We start from the raw sequence: 12,149 nt of genomic DNA, 5'->3' as shown, positions 1-12,149 counted from the left end.
ATTCTGCTAGAGGTGGATGCTTGTTTTGGACACTTCTATTTTTATTTGCTCTGTTTCTGCGTTGCTTTCTACGGACTTGATTTTTGGTAGGCGTTCTTTAGGGTCTGTTGAAAAAAAAAGAAGGTATGGGTTGGGGTGTTCTTAATGTATGTGTGCTGTTTGCATGAGTGTATGAGTAAGATAATGAAGATGTATGAAGATGTATGTAATGGTGTGTGATTGTGCATTGGGCAACTACAACTAGTTAGGATGGCTATTCTTGAATTTATGTGCTACTAGTTGTGGAGTTTCTGTGAGGTAATCATGCTGGAAGCCTATCTTTCTTCTTTTGGTATATACCATTTTAGAAAATATTGTATTTAAATTAATGGTTAGCGTGTTATATATACGGGTTACACTTCTTATTTATTACTAGAGATAGGGCCTCATTACACGGTAGGCGGTGGACCAAGGTGCTATTAGACCTTGGTCGATGCCGGTAAAATACCGGCGCTGCCTTGGAGGAAAGGGGAATTACCGCCGTATTCCAAGGTTGGCGGGGCAGTAATTCCCCCTTCCCCCATTGCCCTTCCCCATTCCCATTTTTGCCCCATAGGGCTCTATGGGAATGGGGAAGGCGCTAATTACGGTGCCGCAAATTGCGGTACCGTAATTAGCACCCTGGTCCCTTTGCGGGTTGGTTTTTAACGCCTGCTAAACAGCAGGCGTTAAAGTACCAACCCGCAAAGGGACCTCATAGTAAGGCGGTAAGGGTTTACTGGTACCGGTGCCCTTACCAGTACCGGTAAACCCTTACCGCACTATGTGTAATGAGGCCCATAATGTGTATGTGTGATGGTTTGTGAATTTGTAAAATGTCCATATGTTATGCTATAACAATTAAACATACCCCCGAGACTTTTTGGGTAGTGGTGCTGTTGTCCGAAGATGTCCGTGGACATTAAAAGAGTTTGCGGACATCAAATTCAGTAGAGGGGGTTCAGTATGTTCCATATTACATGTACATGAAGTCAGAGTTATTATTTTTAAGTTGTGCTACTAAAAACCTATGAAATTCAGTGAAAAAACGTTGTTAAAGGGACATTATGGTTAAGTTGTGCTACTAAAAACCTATGAAATTCAGTGAAAAAACTTTGTTAAAGGGACGTTATTGTTAAGTTGTGCTACTAAAAACCTATGAAATTCAGTGAAAAAACTTTGTTAAAGGGACGTTATGGTTCCAAGTAAAACCGAAAAACCCCTGAAATTCCCCAGTTATGGTAAGCTAAGCAACCATAACTCGCGCCACCACTGTACACTGCTAAGACTAACACCCACGACATCAAAGATGACATCACAAATGTCATTGATGACATCACTGATAACATCACATGTCTGTCTCCCTCTTTTTTCCTTTACTGATATATGTAGGCCACGTGGTTTTCTTCAGTAACAGTCATGAACAAAAAATTGTAAACGTATTATGGGGGTAATTCATAGAATTCAGCGCACAAGTGGCACACGCGGCCGGCACACAGTGTGCGCGTGTGGCAGTCTGCGCGAGCCGCGTGCACCAAAATCCAATTCCGCTCACAGCATATTCATGGATTTTAACATCCAAAACCAGCCGTGCCGTAGAGTGGCGCAGCGACCCTGCAGCAGCGCCTCTTACGCCCCCAACCCCTCCCCGTGCACCATGAACAGCGCACAAATCCCATACATGGCACACAGGCCAGTGGACCAGCAGACAGCCCCCCAACCACGTAAAAGTCCGTAAAAATAGGGAAGTTTCACACGCGATTGGCCCTGTGCGAGCGGGGTACGTGTATTTCGGGGGTGCGTGGGAAGTTTCACACGCGATTGGCCTTGTGCGAGCGGGGTACGTGTATTTCTGGGGTGTGCGGGAAGTTTCACATGCGATTGGCCCTGTGCAAGCGGGGTATGTGTATTTCGGGGGTGCGCGGAAGTTACACACGCGATTGGCCCTGTGTGAGTGGGGTACGTGTATTTCCGGGGTGCGTGGGAAGTTTCACATGCGATTGGCCCTGTGCGAGCGGGGTACGTGTATTTCTGGGGTGCGTGGGAAGTTTCACACGTGATTGGCCCTGTGCGAGCGGGGTACGTGTATTTCTGGGGTGCGCTGGAAGTTTCACACCCTATTGGCCCTGTGCGAGCGGGGTACGTGTATTTCGGGGGTGCGCAGGAAGTTTCACACGTGATTGGCCCTGTGTGAGTGGGATACGTGTATTTCCGGGGTGCGCGGGAAGTTTCACACGCGATTGGCCCTGTGCGAGCGGGGTACGTGTATTTCTGGGGTGCGCGGGAACTTTCACATGCGATTGGCCCTCTGCGAGCGGGGTACGTGTATTTCGGGGGTGCGCAGGAAGTTTCACACGTGATTGGCCTTTTGTGAGTGGGGTACGTGTGTTTCGGGGGTGCGCAGGAAGTTTCACATGCGATTGGCCCTGTTCGAGCAGGGTATGTGTATTTTTGGGGTGCCCCAACGAATTGGCAGTGTGTGTCCTCCCAGGTGTGCCCTCTCCCCCCTCCCCAGGAGCTGCAGTCAGACCCCAACAGAGGGGTACACACTGCACCCCTGGCCAACTCCCACAGGCAGCCCATCCACCCTGCTGAAGCCCCCCAGCCAGCCCACATGTCACCATGCACAAGTGAGCACTGACTTCTGTCCCCAAGCACCCCCATCCACCCAGCATTGAGGGGCAACTGCCAACAGGCCCCGACTCATGTCCCCCAGCACCCCATCCACCCAGCATTGAGGGGCACCTGCCAGCAGGCCCCGACTCATGTCCCCCAGCACCCCCATCCACCCAGCATTGAGGGGCACCTGCCAGCAGGCCCTGACTCATGTCCCCCTGCAACACGAAAGGAAGCTGCACAATCATGGCTCTCATGTGCACCACAATTCCACAGCACACTACCCCAGCCTTGACATTCAATGATTTCACCAATCCACCACACACCGATATGCCTATGTCACAACACAAATCAAAAGTCAACCATGTACATCAACACATGTCGGTCACACACACACACACTGTTTGCCATAGATTGTGCAAAACCACAATTTGACATGCATGAACCCAATGAGCGAATCCCACACATGGAATTAAAATATCAAAATGTATTATTAACAAAATCAATGTAATGAAATGAAAGTAAAAAAAAATAAAAAAATTAAATGAAATGCATTTCCAAAAATATGAAAAATGAAATGTAGATGCAATCCAAACAAATCCAGGAGAAAAATGGTCCAAAATCGTTGTCCACCAAAACAAATCCAAAGGAAACGTAAAAATGAAAATCCATTGCCCCATGGTGAAATTCAAAGAAAATGCACACATAAATCCAAAGTCCAACTATGTACAATCAATTTTGAAAGGGTCCATGAGCCCAACAAAAGAAATTAAAACTATCTAAAAAACTACTTAAGAAAAGAACCATATACAAAAGTGTGGGGCATAGTCCAATCAACCCAAAAGAAATGAAAACGAAAAGGAAACCTATCACTAAAAACTATTTACAATGGCGGCAGACTAGTCCGATGGCTCACTTTCCGATGTCCCGGGCCAGGGCATCATTGAACCCCTGGTCAATGTCCTGGAGGCGGTCCTCTTCAATGGCCCTGAGGGTTCGCAGGGACGATGCCATGTTGGACTCCAATTCCCTGCGAATAGCCTCGAGGCTCTCGGCCCGCCTCAGTGCCCTCCGCATGGAGTTCTCCGCCCTGACCATTGTGAGCCGTGCCTCTTCTGCCGGCCACCGCTCTGCATCTATACGCCGGCCCAACCGCAGCCACACGGAAGACACACCCATTCCAGGGTCCTCCTGCCCTCTGGCCGATGCCTGCCCCTCTGATGTCGATGGCCCCGAGCCAACATTGCTCCCACCTAGAGCCTGCTGCTGCTGCTGCTGTCCATGTGCCCTGTCCGATGATGCCTCACATCCTCCATCTGCTGGTCTCCAGTTGTTGTGGTGTCCACCCCTGCTGGACCGCCGACTCCCGACTGTGGCAGGGATGGGATCTCCACCAAGCTGGCTGTGTTGGTCAGGCCAGGTCCACAGGGGGCCCTGGTGGAATCTGGGCCGGAAGACGGCAGGGAGAGCGACTGGCGCATCGTCTCCACAGAGGAGGAGAGGTCCGCCAGAGTGTGCAACACATGTAGGAACTCACCGGCCAGGGCCCCTCCCAACAGTGCCACGTCGCGACACTGCTCTTCGTGATGGTGTGCATGCTCCCCCCAGGAAGCACGAACGTCATCATGAATATCACGCGTGCGCAATGCTACACCAATCAGGACGGAGCCCATAGGGTCATTGGACCCCTCGTCCGCAGGTAGTGGAGAGGCAGATTATGTGGGCCTCACCCTTCCTGCGGACGGGCCTGGGACGGGGCATCCCTGCTGGTGCATGGTGGTGCAGTCACAGGGTTATGGACAGTGACATGCACAGGCCCCACCGCGATGACCTGTGCTGCCTCCTGACCCAACCTGGATGTCTCTGCACCGTCTTCTGCCATTGCAAGCCCCTGTGGGGGCTCACCCGGCCCTTCTGCTACAGCCATAGTGGCAGACGCGGCACCAGTCCCCTCGCTCCCGGATGATGGCAATTCCTGGGAGAGTGGCTGGGCCTTGCGTCGCTGCCCGGTGGAGGCATGCCCGCCGCTTGGCTCCACAGTGCCGTCTCCGCCCTCTTCTTCACTCGACGCTGCGTAGAGGGAGACATAGAACACAAGCATCAGGGTACAGTACAATATTCCCCTAGACAGGAAGCAATAACACATGAGTGGCACTGTCAAATGTCACTTCCATCCTGTCCCTCCACATCACATGGGTGAATGCACGCAACACACATGCAGAAACAGGCACGGCGCCTGCAATCAAGATCAGCATCCATGTACAAGGGCCTCTTTTAACCGAAATGTTGTCTTAAAACTCACATGCATCATGGCTCATACTGATCCCATGCACACACATCACCGGAGGGTCTTGCATCAAGGCTTGTACACCACAGACACAGTGGATACAACGGTGACCGCATTGCATGAGTGAATCTACACATCATCACGGACATGTGTCATGCATCCATGGCGTTTCAAAGTCACACACACACTTCTCAGACACACACACATGTGCACCATACATGTACATGAGATCTGCACCCATCTCTCACCCCCCTCCATGTCCAAGAACAGAGACTGGCATGCATTCATGTGTGCATTCCGCATACAGCTCCCCATGTTGCATTGAAACACATGCACCATCCAAGTGGTTCACACATTACTGTCTCACATGCATGGCCATGATGGCCCTGCACACACAAATCCATACATGGCCTATGTTACACATACAGGCAAGTATCAGACTACCAGCACACTGCAACATGCCCTGTCTCACACAGCAATGCTTGGCCACTTACCGCTCAACTCCAGACGGGTCTGCCTCCGAAGGATCTGGGCATGGAGCGCTGGGCCTACGCATTCCAGGACGCTCATCTGGATGTTGCTCATGCTGACCCGGCACCCCGCTGCATCCTCTGCCTTCACGAGGCACCGGGCCTTGTAGAGGGTCCTGGACCTGAAGTCCTCCCAGCGCTTCCGGACGTGCTTGATGTTGTGGGTTGCCACCCCCTCCGCGTTGATAGCAACCACTACGTCCTCCCAGATCCTCTCCCGTCCTTCCTTGTTGGAGCGTGACGTTCCGAAGAGGGCATCATAATGCCCCAGGACATGCTCCACCAGGACACCAACTTCCTTCTCACTGAAGCTGGTGGCCCTCTGCCTCTCTGGCTGGGGGTCGCCAGTGGTCTCAGATGGTGTTTTCCCCGACATGGCTACCCCCGAGGCAGGCGTGGGTGGGCAACTGGGTCCTGGGGCTGGGCTGTGGAGCGATGGTATCCCAGTCGGGAGTCTTCTGTTCCAGCAGGGGTGGACACAGCAACTGGCTCCCTGCAGATAGCGGACGTGCAGGCAGCAAATAGCAGGGCATGTGGGCAGCAGGCAGGCAGCAGCAGATGGCTGGTGGGAGCGTGCTCAGAGCTCTTGGCGGCAGGAAAATGGCCTTTTGGGCAGGAAGGTGGTCTTCCATGTGTTTTTGCGTGGCCAGCTTGATACGGAGTGATTTGGCAAGTGAAAAAATTGCACGTCAGCATGAAATCCGAGGAAAGGCCCATAGCGCGTAAGCACATAAGTGACATTACGTGTGCGGGCGTTCCCCACAACACGGTGCATAGTGAATCAGAACGTGAGAAAACTGCATGTCACCATGCTATTGGAGGAAAGGGCCTTAGCGCGTAAGTGCGTAAGTGTGTGGGCTGGCTTAAAAGGTACGAGTATCACGCTATTTTCTTGTGTGTGCTTTTTGTGGAGAGCGAGCGGGTGATTCTTGTACTTCTTGTCGGTTCACTCGCGATTACTTCACAACGTTTCCAGTTCGTACTCCCTGTTTCCTCAGACTGCATTCTTTTCTTCTTTTGGCGGGGGTGTTGCCAACGTGCACACGCGTGTCTTTTTCACGTTCTTTTTCAAAGCAGATGGTGAGTCGCGCATGTATTTTCCAACTGTGGTTTCCCCCTGTGTGTCGCTTACCCCTTCAGAGGTCATTGTAGGCTGCGTGTAACACGCATATGCTTATTTTTGTGTTTCTGGGTGCCACAGCATAGTGCGGGTTCATTTTTCCATGCACGTGGTCTACCAGGGGTTGCGTGCACGTGTACATTTGTTTTTGGGGTGCCTGTGCGTTGTGTGACCCGTCATCTTCCCCCAGGCATCACAGACAGCCTTGCTAGAGCACTAGGGTATGAATTCCAGCTAGTGCCCTACCCCTTTCACCACAATTGCCCAGGACAAATATTGACCGCAACTCCCATACGCACAACAACATCATTGCCATGATTAGGAGGCGACCAAGCAGTAAGGGAGGCAAAGGTGGCCGATCTCAAAGAGGTGGGCCTGGTGGGCGCGGCAGGGGACGTGGCCAGGATTTGCAGGGTGCCCCTAGAGCCCCGTGTGTGGAGGAACAATCGGGGTCACCTATGCCCCCCCCCAATGGTTTTGGAAAACGAGCTACAACATCCCAGCTTAGCCCTTGTTCGACCGGCCCATTTTGTCAACTGAACCGGCACAGGATGACTCCCAGGCTGACTTCCAGGTCACCAAGTCTAAGCCACGTGTGGCAGTGAAAGTTGCTGTCACCAGGCCACATGGATCTGGGGCAGCTATGTCATCTGTTGCCCCAAGTAGCAAGGGTGGGGGGGCTGCAGGGGCAGCTGCAGCTCAATCCACCCCAGCTCCGTGTCTCCCAGCCGGGACAGTTTCGGTCCAGGTCCATCACACCGACGTTGGCCCTGCCAACATCACCCTGCAGCCAATGCCTGCGCCAAGACCTTTGGTCATTGTGCCTTTACAGGCTTCAAGTACCCAGTCCACCTCCACTTCTGCACCTACTGTCCATAGCGGTGTAAGTCACTCAGGATCTGCACCACCTTACAAGAAGAAGAAGGGTGCTCTAGTACTACAGGCTGAGACCCCAGACACAGCTACACACTCCGGCACGTCAAGGAAGCCTAGCTTTAATGACGCCGAACTTGATGCACTTGTGGCCTATGTGTTGGCACATAGCCGCAAAATGGTGGTGACTGCAGGGTGCAAGACTACGCCTGGTCAACGTAAGGCCCACTGGCAGACCATTGCAGACCACATTAGTGCCCTTGGATTTGTGAGGCGCACAGCTGATGATTGCTACAAGCGGTGGAATGACCTGAAACGCAGAGCAAAGAACAAGCTGGCTTCAAATCATGCCTCTTCTCTGGTGACTGGCGGTGGGTCTCCACCAGAGGATGACCAACTCACTGAACATGAGTCTGTTGCTGGAACCTTCGTCACAGATGAACAGATCCAAGGCGTGGGAGACCCACCAAATTACAAAGCATTGTCCGGTGAGTGCCCATGCATGTGTGTGTAATCCATGTGTATGTTGCTTGGGTGATGTGTTCTGATTGAGAGCTAGGTGAGGGTGTGTAGTCCTGAGTGGTATGTGTCACCCGTGTGCTTCCTCCAAACCATTCACCGCCCTTGGATTTGGGTATGACAGTATCCCTTCTGACCACAGTAGCCAATTAGCACCGAATTACTGCAGTTGCCCTTGAACTGTCATCTTGCAACAACATTGTTCAGAATTATTTTCAGTGTTCATTCAGCCTGATTGTTTCAATCCTCCCATTTTTGCAACACATTTTTCAGCCCTAATGCAAAATATGTGACATGCTTCTGTCATATATTACACCCCACAATGGCCGACGTTTATTACCTTGTTATGGGAATGATTTAACCATTCAGGCTGATTGAGTAAGGGCCTGCTCACATTAATTTTTGGGGCCTGTTTGAATGTGGAACATGATTGTTGTTTCATGTCATGTTGAAGTGACCAACCATTGATGTATCCATCTGCCTGCCATCACTGTATAATTGTACACTGGATGTGTTGCAGTGTGTGACACATGCATATTTTGTCACACTATTTGGAATTTTTCATCTCATGATGTCCATCTCACATGGATGGGTGACAGTACTCATTCACTAACATATGGCTGAAGTTGTCAAATGTACCATGGCTATGCTACGTGCCATCTGTGTGCTGGCATGTGCCATGTATGTGGATTGACCATGCCACTCACAGGCTAATGTGGGATGCCAGTGCTATCCAGCATGCAGCACATGTGTTGCTTTTCCATCTTGGAGTCCTCAGTGTCTGCTTTTTGCCTCCCCTTCCAACAAATTGACAGTGCATGCATGCCAGGGTTATAGTCATGTGGGACATGTGTAATTCATGTACTGGATCTCTGGCTTGTCAGGCCTATGTGTGTGTGCTATGGTGCTCATGCCTGTTTTCATTTGTTGTCTTTCATGTTTTTCCAGGTGATGACGCACTTGATGCTGTTGAGGTGGAGGAGATGGTGCAGACCCAGGAGGAATCTCAGCCACGACTAGGCACCAGTGGAGGACATGGGGTGGTGGTGGGTGAAAACCCAATCCTCCTGCAGACCATACTGTCCACGGGTGTCTCTGGGTGCACCTCCCCAGACCTCTATGATTCAGGTGCTGAATCGGACAGTGAGACTTATGTGCCGACACAGGTGAGTGTTTCTGGCAGGGATGCTGTTCTGTCCAACCCACCTGCATGGGGGGTAGAGCCCTCTATGCGGATGTCAGTGTTGGTAACTCCACCTTTGGCGGTTACGGATGCAGGGTCACACTCCACAACATCTGATCCTGTTCCTGGGCCAGCAGATAAGAGGGGGAATGCATTCCTGCAGCCTCAGGCAGTGCATTCAAGGTGCAGATCGCCTTGCCCCAAACAGGTGTGGTGCCCGCCAACACGGTGGCTGTACACCACCAGGCAATACTGTAAGGGAAAACTCCATGTACGGTATAGCAGCACAACAAGGAGCATAGGTTGAAATGAAGGCTCAGGCAATGGAGAGGGTGGCCACTTCCATTCTCCCCCCTGAAAGGCAGATGGAGCTCCAACAGCAGGCAACAGACTCCATTTGCCAATCACACAGGGAGGACATGTTGGCGTCCAACAGGGACCGACGGGTGGCACTGGAGACTCTCCGCGAAGCCATATCTGTAGAGTCCCAGGGCCACAGGGAAGCCCTGAGGTTAGAACTCCATTTCCTCAGGAAGACTCTGGGTGAACTTGAGGCTTTCCTAAATTTTAGGTCAGAACAGCAGCTGGAGCAGCTCACACGTTCGCTCTCAGCAGAGCTCCAGGCAACCCGTGAGGAGATCCGGGCATTACGCGAGGCAATGCATGCAGAAATGCAGGCAACCCATGAGGTGCTGCATGGGGATCTCCGTGCTATCATCCCCCAGAACCAGACCTTCCAGACCTGCATGCTTGCTGCCATGGAGGACCATACCAGGGCTTTGCGTGGGCTGCCTCCTATAGCACCGCCACCTCCTGATGTAACAGCAGAGGGTGAAGAGAGTGACAGCAGTTCTCCCACATTAGCGTAGTCGTGCAGGCCATGTGCCCATGGAGGTATTTTTTTTTGTTGCAACATCCACGCAGGTGGGTGTTGGGGTGCACCCTGTCCTCGAACCTCCTGGGTGCTCCCCACCCCCTGGTCCACACATGTCCATTTTTGATGTTTGTATTTTTATGTTTTTATTTTTTTACAGTGTGTTGCCTTGTGTGGCTCCCGTGGGCATCCACTGTGCATTCCAGCTGGGCACATGCAGGCTAATCCTGTCTTTGGGTTAGATGCTTGGGTTCCTGACACACACACCCCTCCTGCTTCCCCTCTCCATGGGCTTGCAAAGGGTGTGACCAAGTGACAGTGACTTACACAGTGACATTGGTCTCCCATGAGCTGTGTGGGCAGTCTGTAGTCAAAACTTTGTGGACATCCCTAGTGGGGATTGTTGTTGGATTGAACACTGCATGGTGTATTGATATGTACTTGTGCATCCATATCTTTCTCCTTATTCACATGTACCTTCTTCATGTCTTCACAAGGCCGTCTCCTTTGCAGATGCAGTTCATGTTGTATGCAGTACACTGACACATTTGCCTGACAGCAACACTCTGGAGTTGGAAGGGGCGATGTGCTGGCTTATTCAGGTTGTGAGACTTGTACTACTTTGATTTTGTACTGTCATATTTTGCCACTGTTTTATCCTGTGTTGCTGTATTGTGTTGCTGGTAAGTATGTGTTCATGTGTGCTGTTTCTTATTGATTACTGGGAGCATATTGTCTGTAGCCTGTTTACATTTTGGACAGTGCACTTTGTGACACTTGTGTCATGTGTTGTGCATTCATTGGTTGCTTTCACATTGCATGACATGTCATGGTGTGTTGGGTAGCTGAGATGGGGAGGGGTTGGGTGACATGGCACTATTTTCATGTTGTATTTTGCAAAGGGGTAGTCATTCATGCAGCATGAATGTGTGTATTTTTGTCGCACAGCATTGGTTGTCTTTAAGTAGGTAGGGATGCACACAATGTAACACTTCCTGGTGACCAATCTCAGGCTGGTATGGTTGTGACAGTTGACTGTCCCTTATGTCATCATCATTGATTGTCAGCTGGTATGTGTCAGGGCTGTGTGCACTCCACAGGGGTGTGATTTTAGCTGAAGTAATTAGCCACCAGCTGGGTACGGGCTGCCTCACCACATGCTCTTTCCCCTCCCATGCGCAGCAGCCGTGCATGTGGTTGGGGACGTGGGGGCACCACCATGTCCACCGGCAGGCCCCGGCGGGTTGCAATGTTGTGCAGGACACATGCTGCCACTATGATCCTGCACACTACTGGGGGCGCGTATAGCAGCTGCCCACCAGAGCGGTCAAGGGAGGGAAAGCATGACTTGAGCACACCAAATGTGCGCTCCACTATGCCCCAGGTTGAAATATGGGCTGTGTTGTATCTTACCACAGGTGGTGTGGTGGGGTTCCGAATTGGCGTCATCATGTGGGTGCTCAGAGGGTAGGCACTGTCCACTGGGGAGGTGATGGTGGGTATCATTAGTGGGGTTGTGACATTACTCAGTATCTAACATGCATGTATGTGCAGAGGCATTTATACTCACCAAGCAGCCATGTATCGCCATGCAACCCAGCTTCTAGGTCCCGGTTTAGGGGTGACATTCTGAAAATGAAACTGTCATGGGTGGACCCTGGATAGTTGGCATATACTGAGGTGATGATTCCCTTGGCATCACATACTACCTGCACGGTGATGGAATGCCAGTGCTTGCAGTTTCTATAGATGTGCTGAGTTGCCTTGGGAGGACGTAGAGCCACATGGGTGCAATCAATGGCACCTAGCACTTTGGGGAAGTGTGCCACTCCGTAAAAGTCCTGGACGGCAGCCTGCCTTTCTGTAGGTGTTCTGGGCATGTATATGTACCTGCGGACTGAGGATCATGCAGTCATGATGGCCAACACCTGGTGTAGGCAGCGTGACTGTGTGGCCTGTGACACCCCCCCCCCACTATGGCACTTGTCCGCTGAAATGAACCAGTGGCCAAGAAGTGCAGTACATTGAGCACCTTTTCCAAGGGGCTCAGTGCTTAGGAGCACAGGGTGGGTGATGTGAGGTCATCCTCCCACTCACTCACCAGGTCGAGTATTATGTATGGTGGAAGC

Source organism: Ambystoma mexicanum, chromosome 7p (assembly GCF_040938575.1).
Source record: "Ambystoma mexicanum isolate Mex_15411 chromosome 7p, UKY_AmexF1_1, whole genome shotgun sequence".
In the NCBI taxonomy this organism is placed as follows: domain Eukaryota; kingdom Metazoa; phylum Chordata; class Amphibia; order Caudata; family Ambystomatidae; genus Ambystoma; species Ambystoma mexicanum.
Note: the sequence above shows the minus strand (reverse complement) of the source record.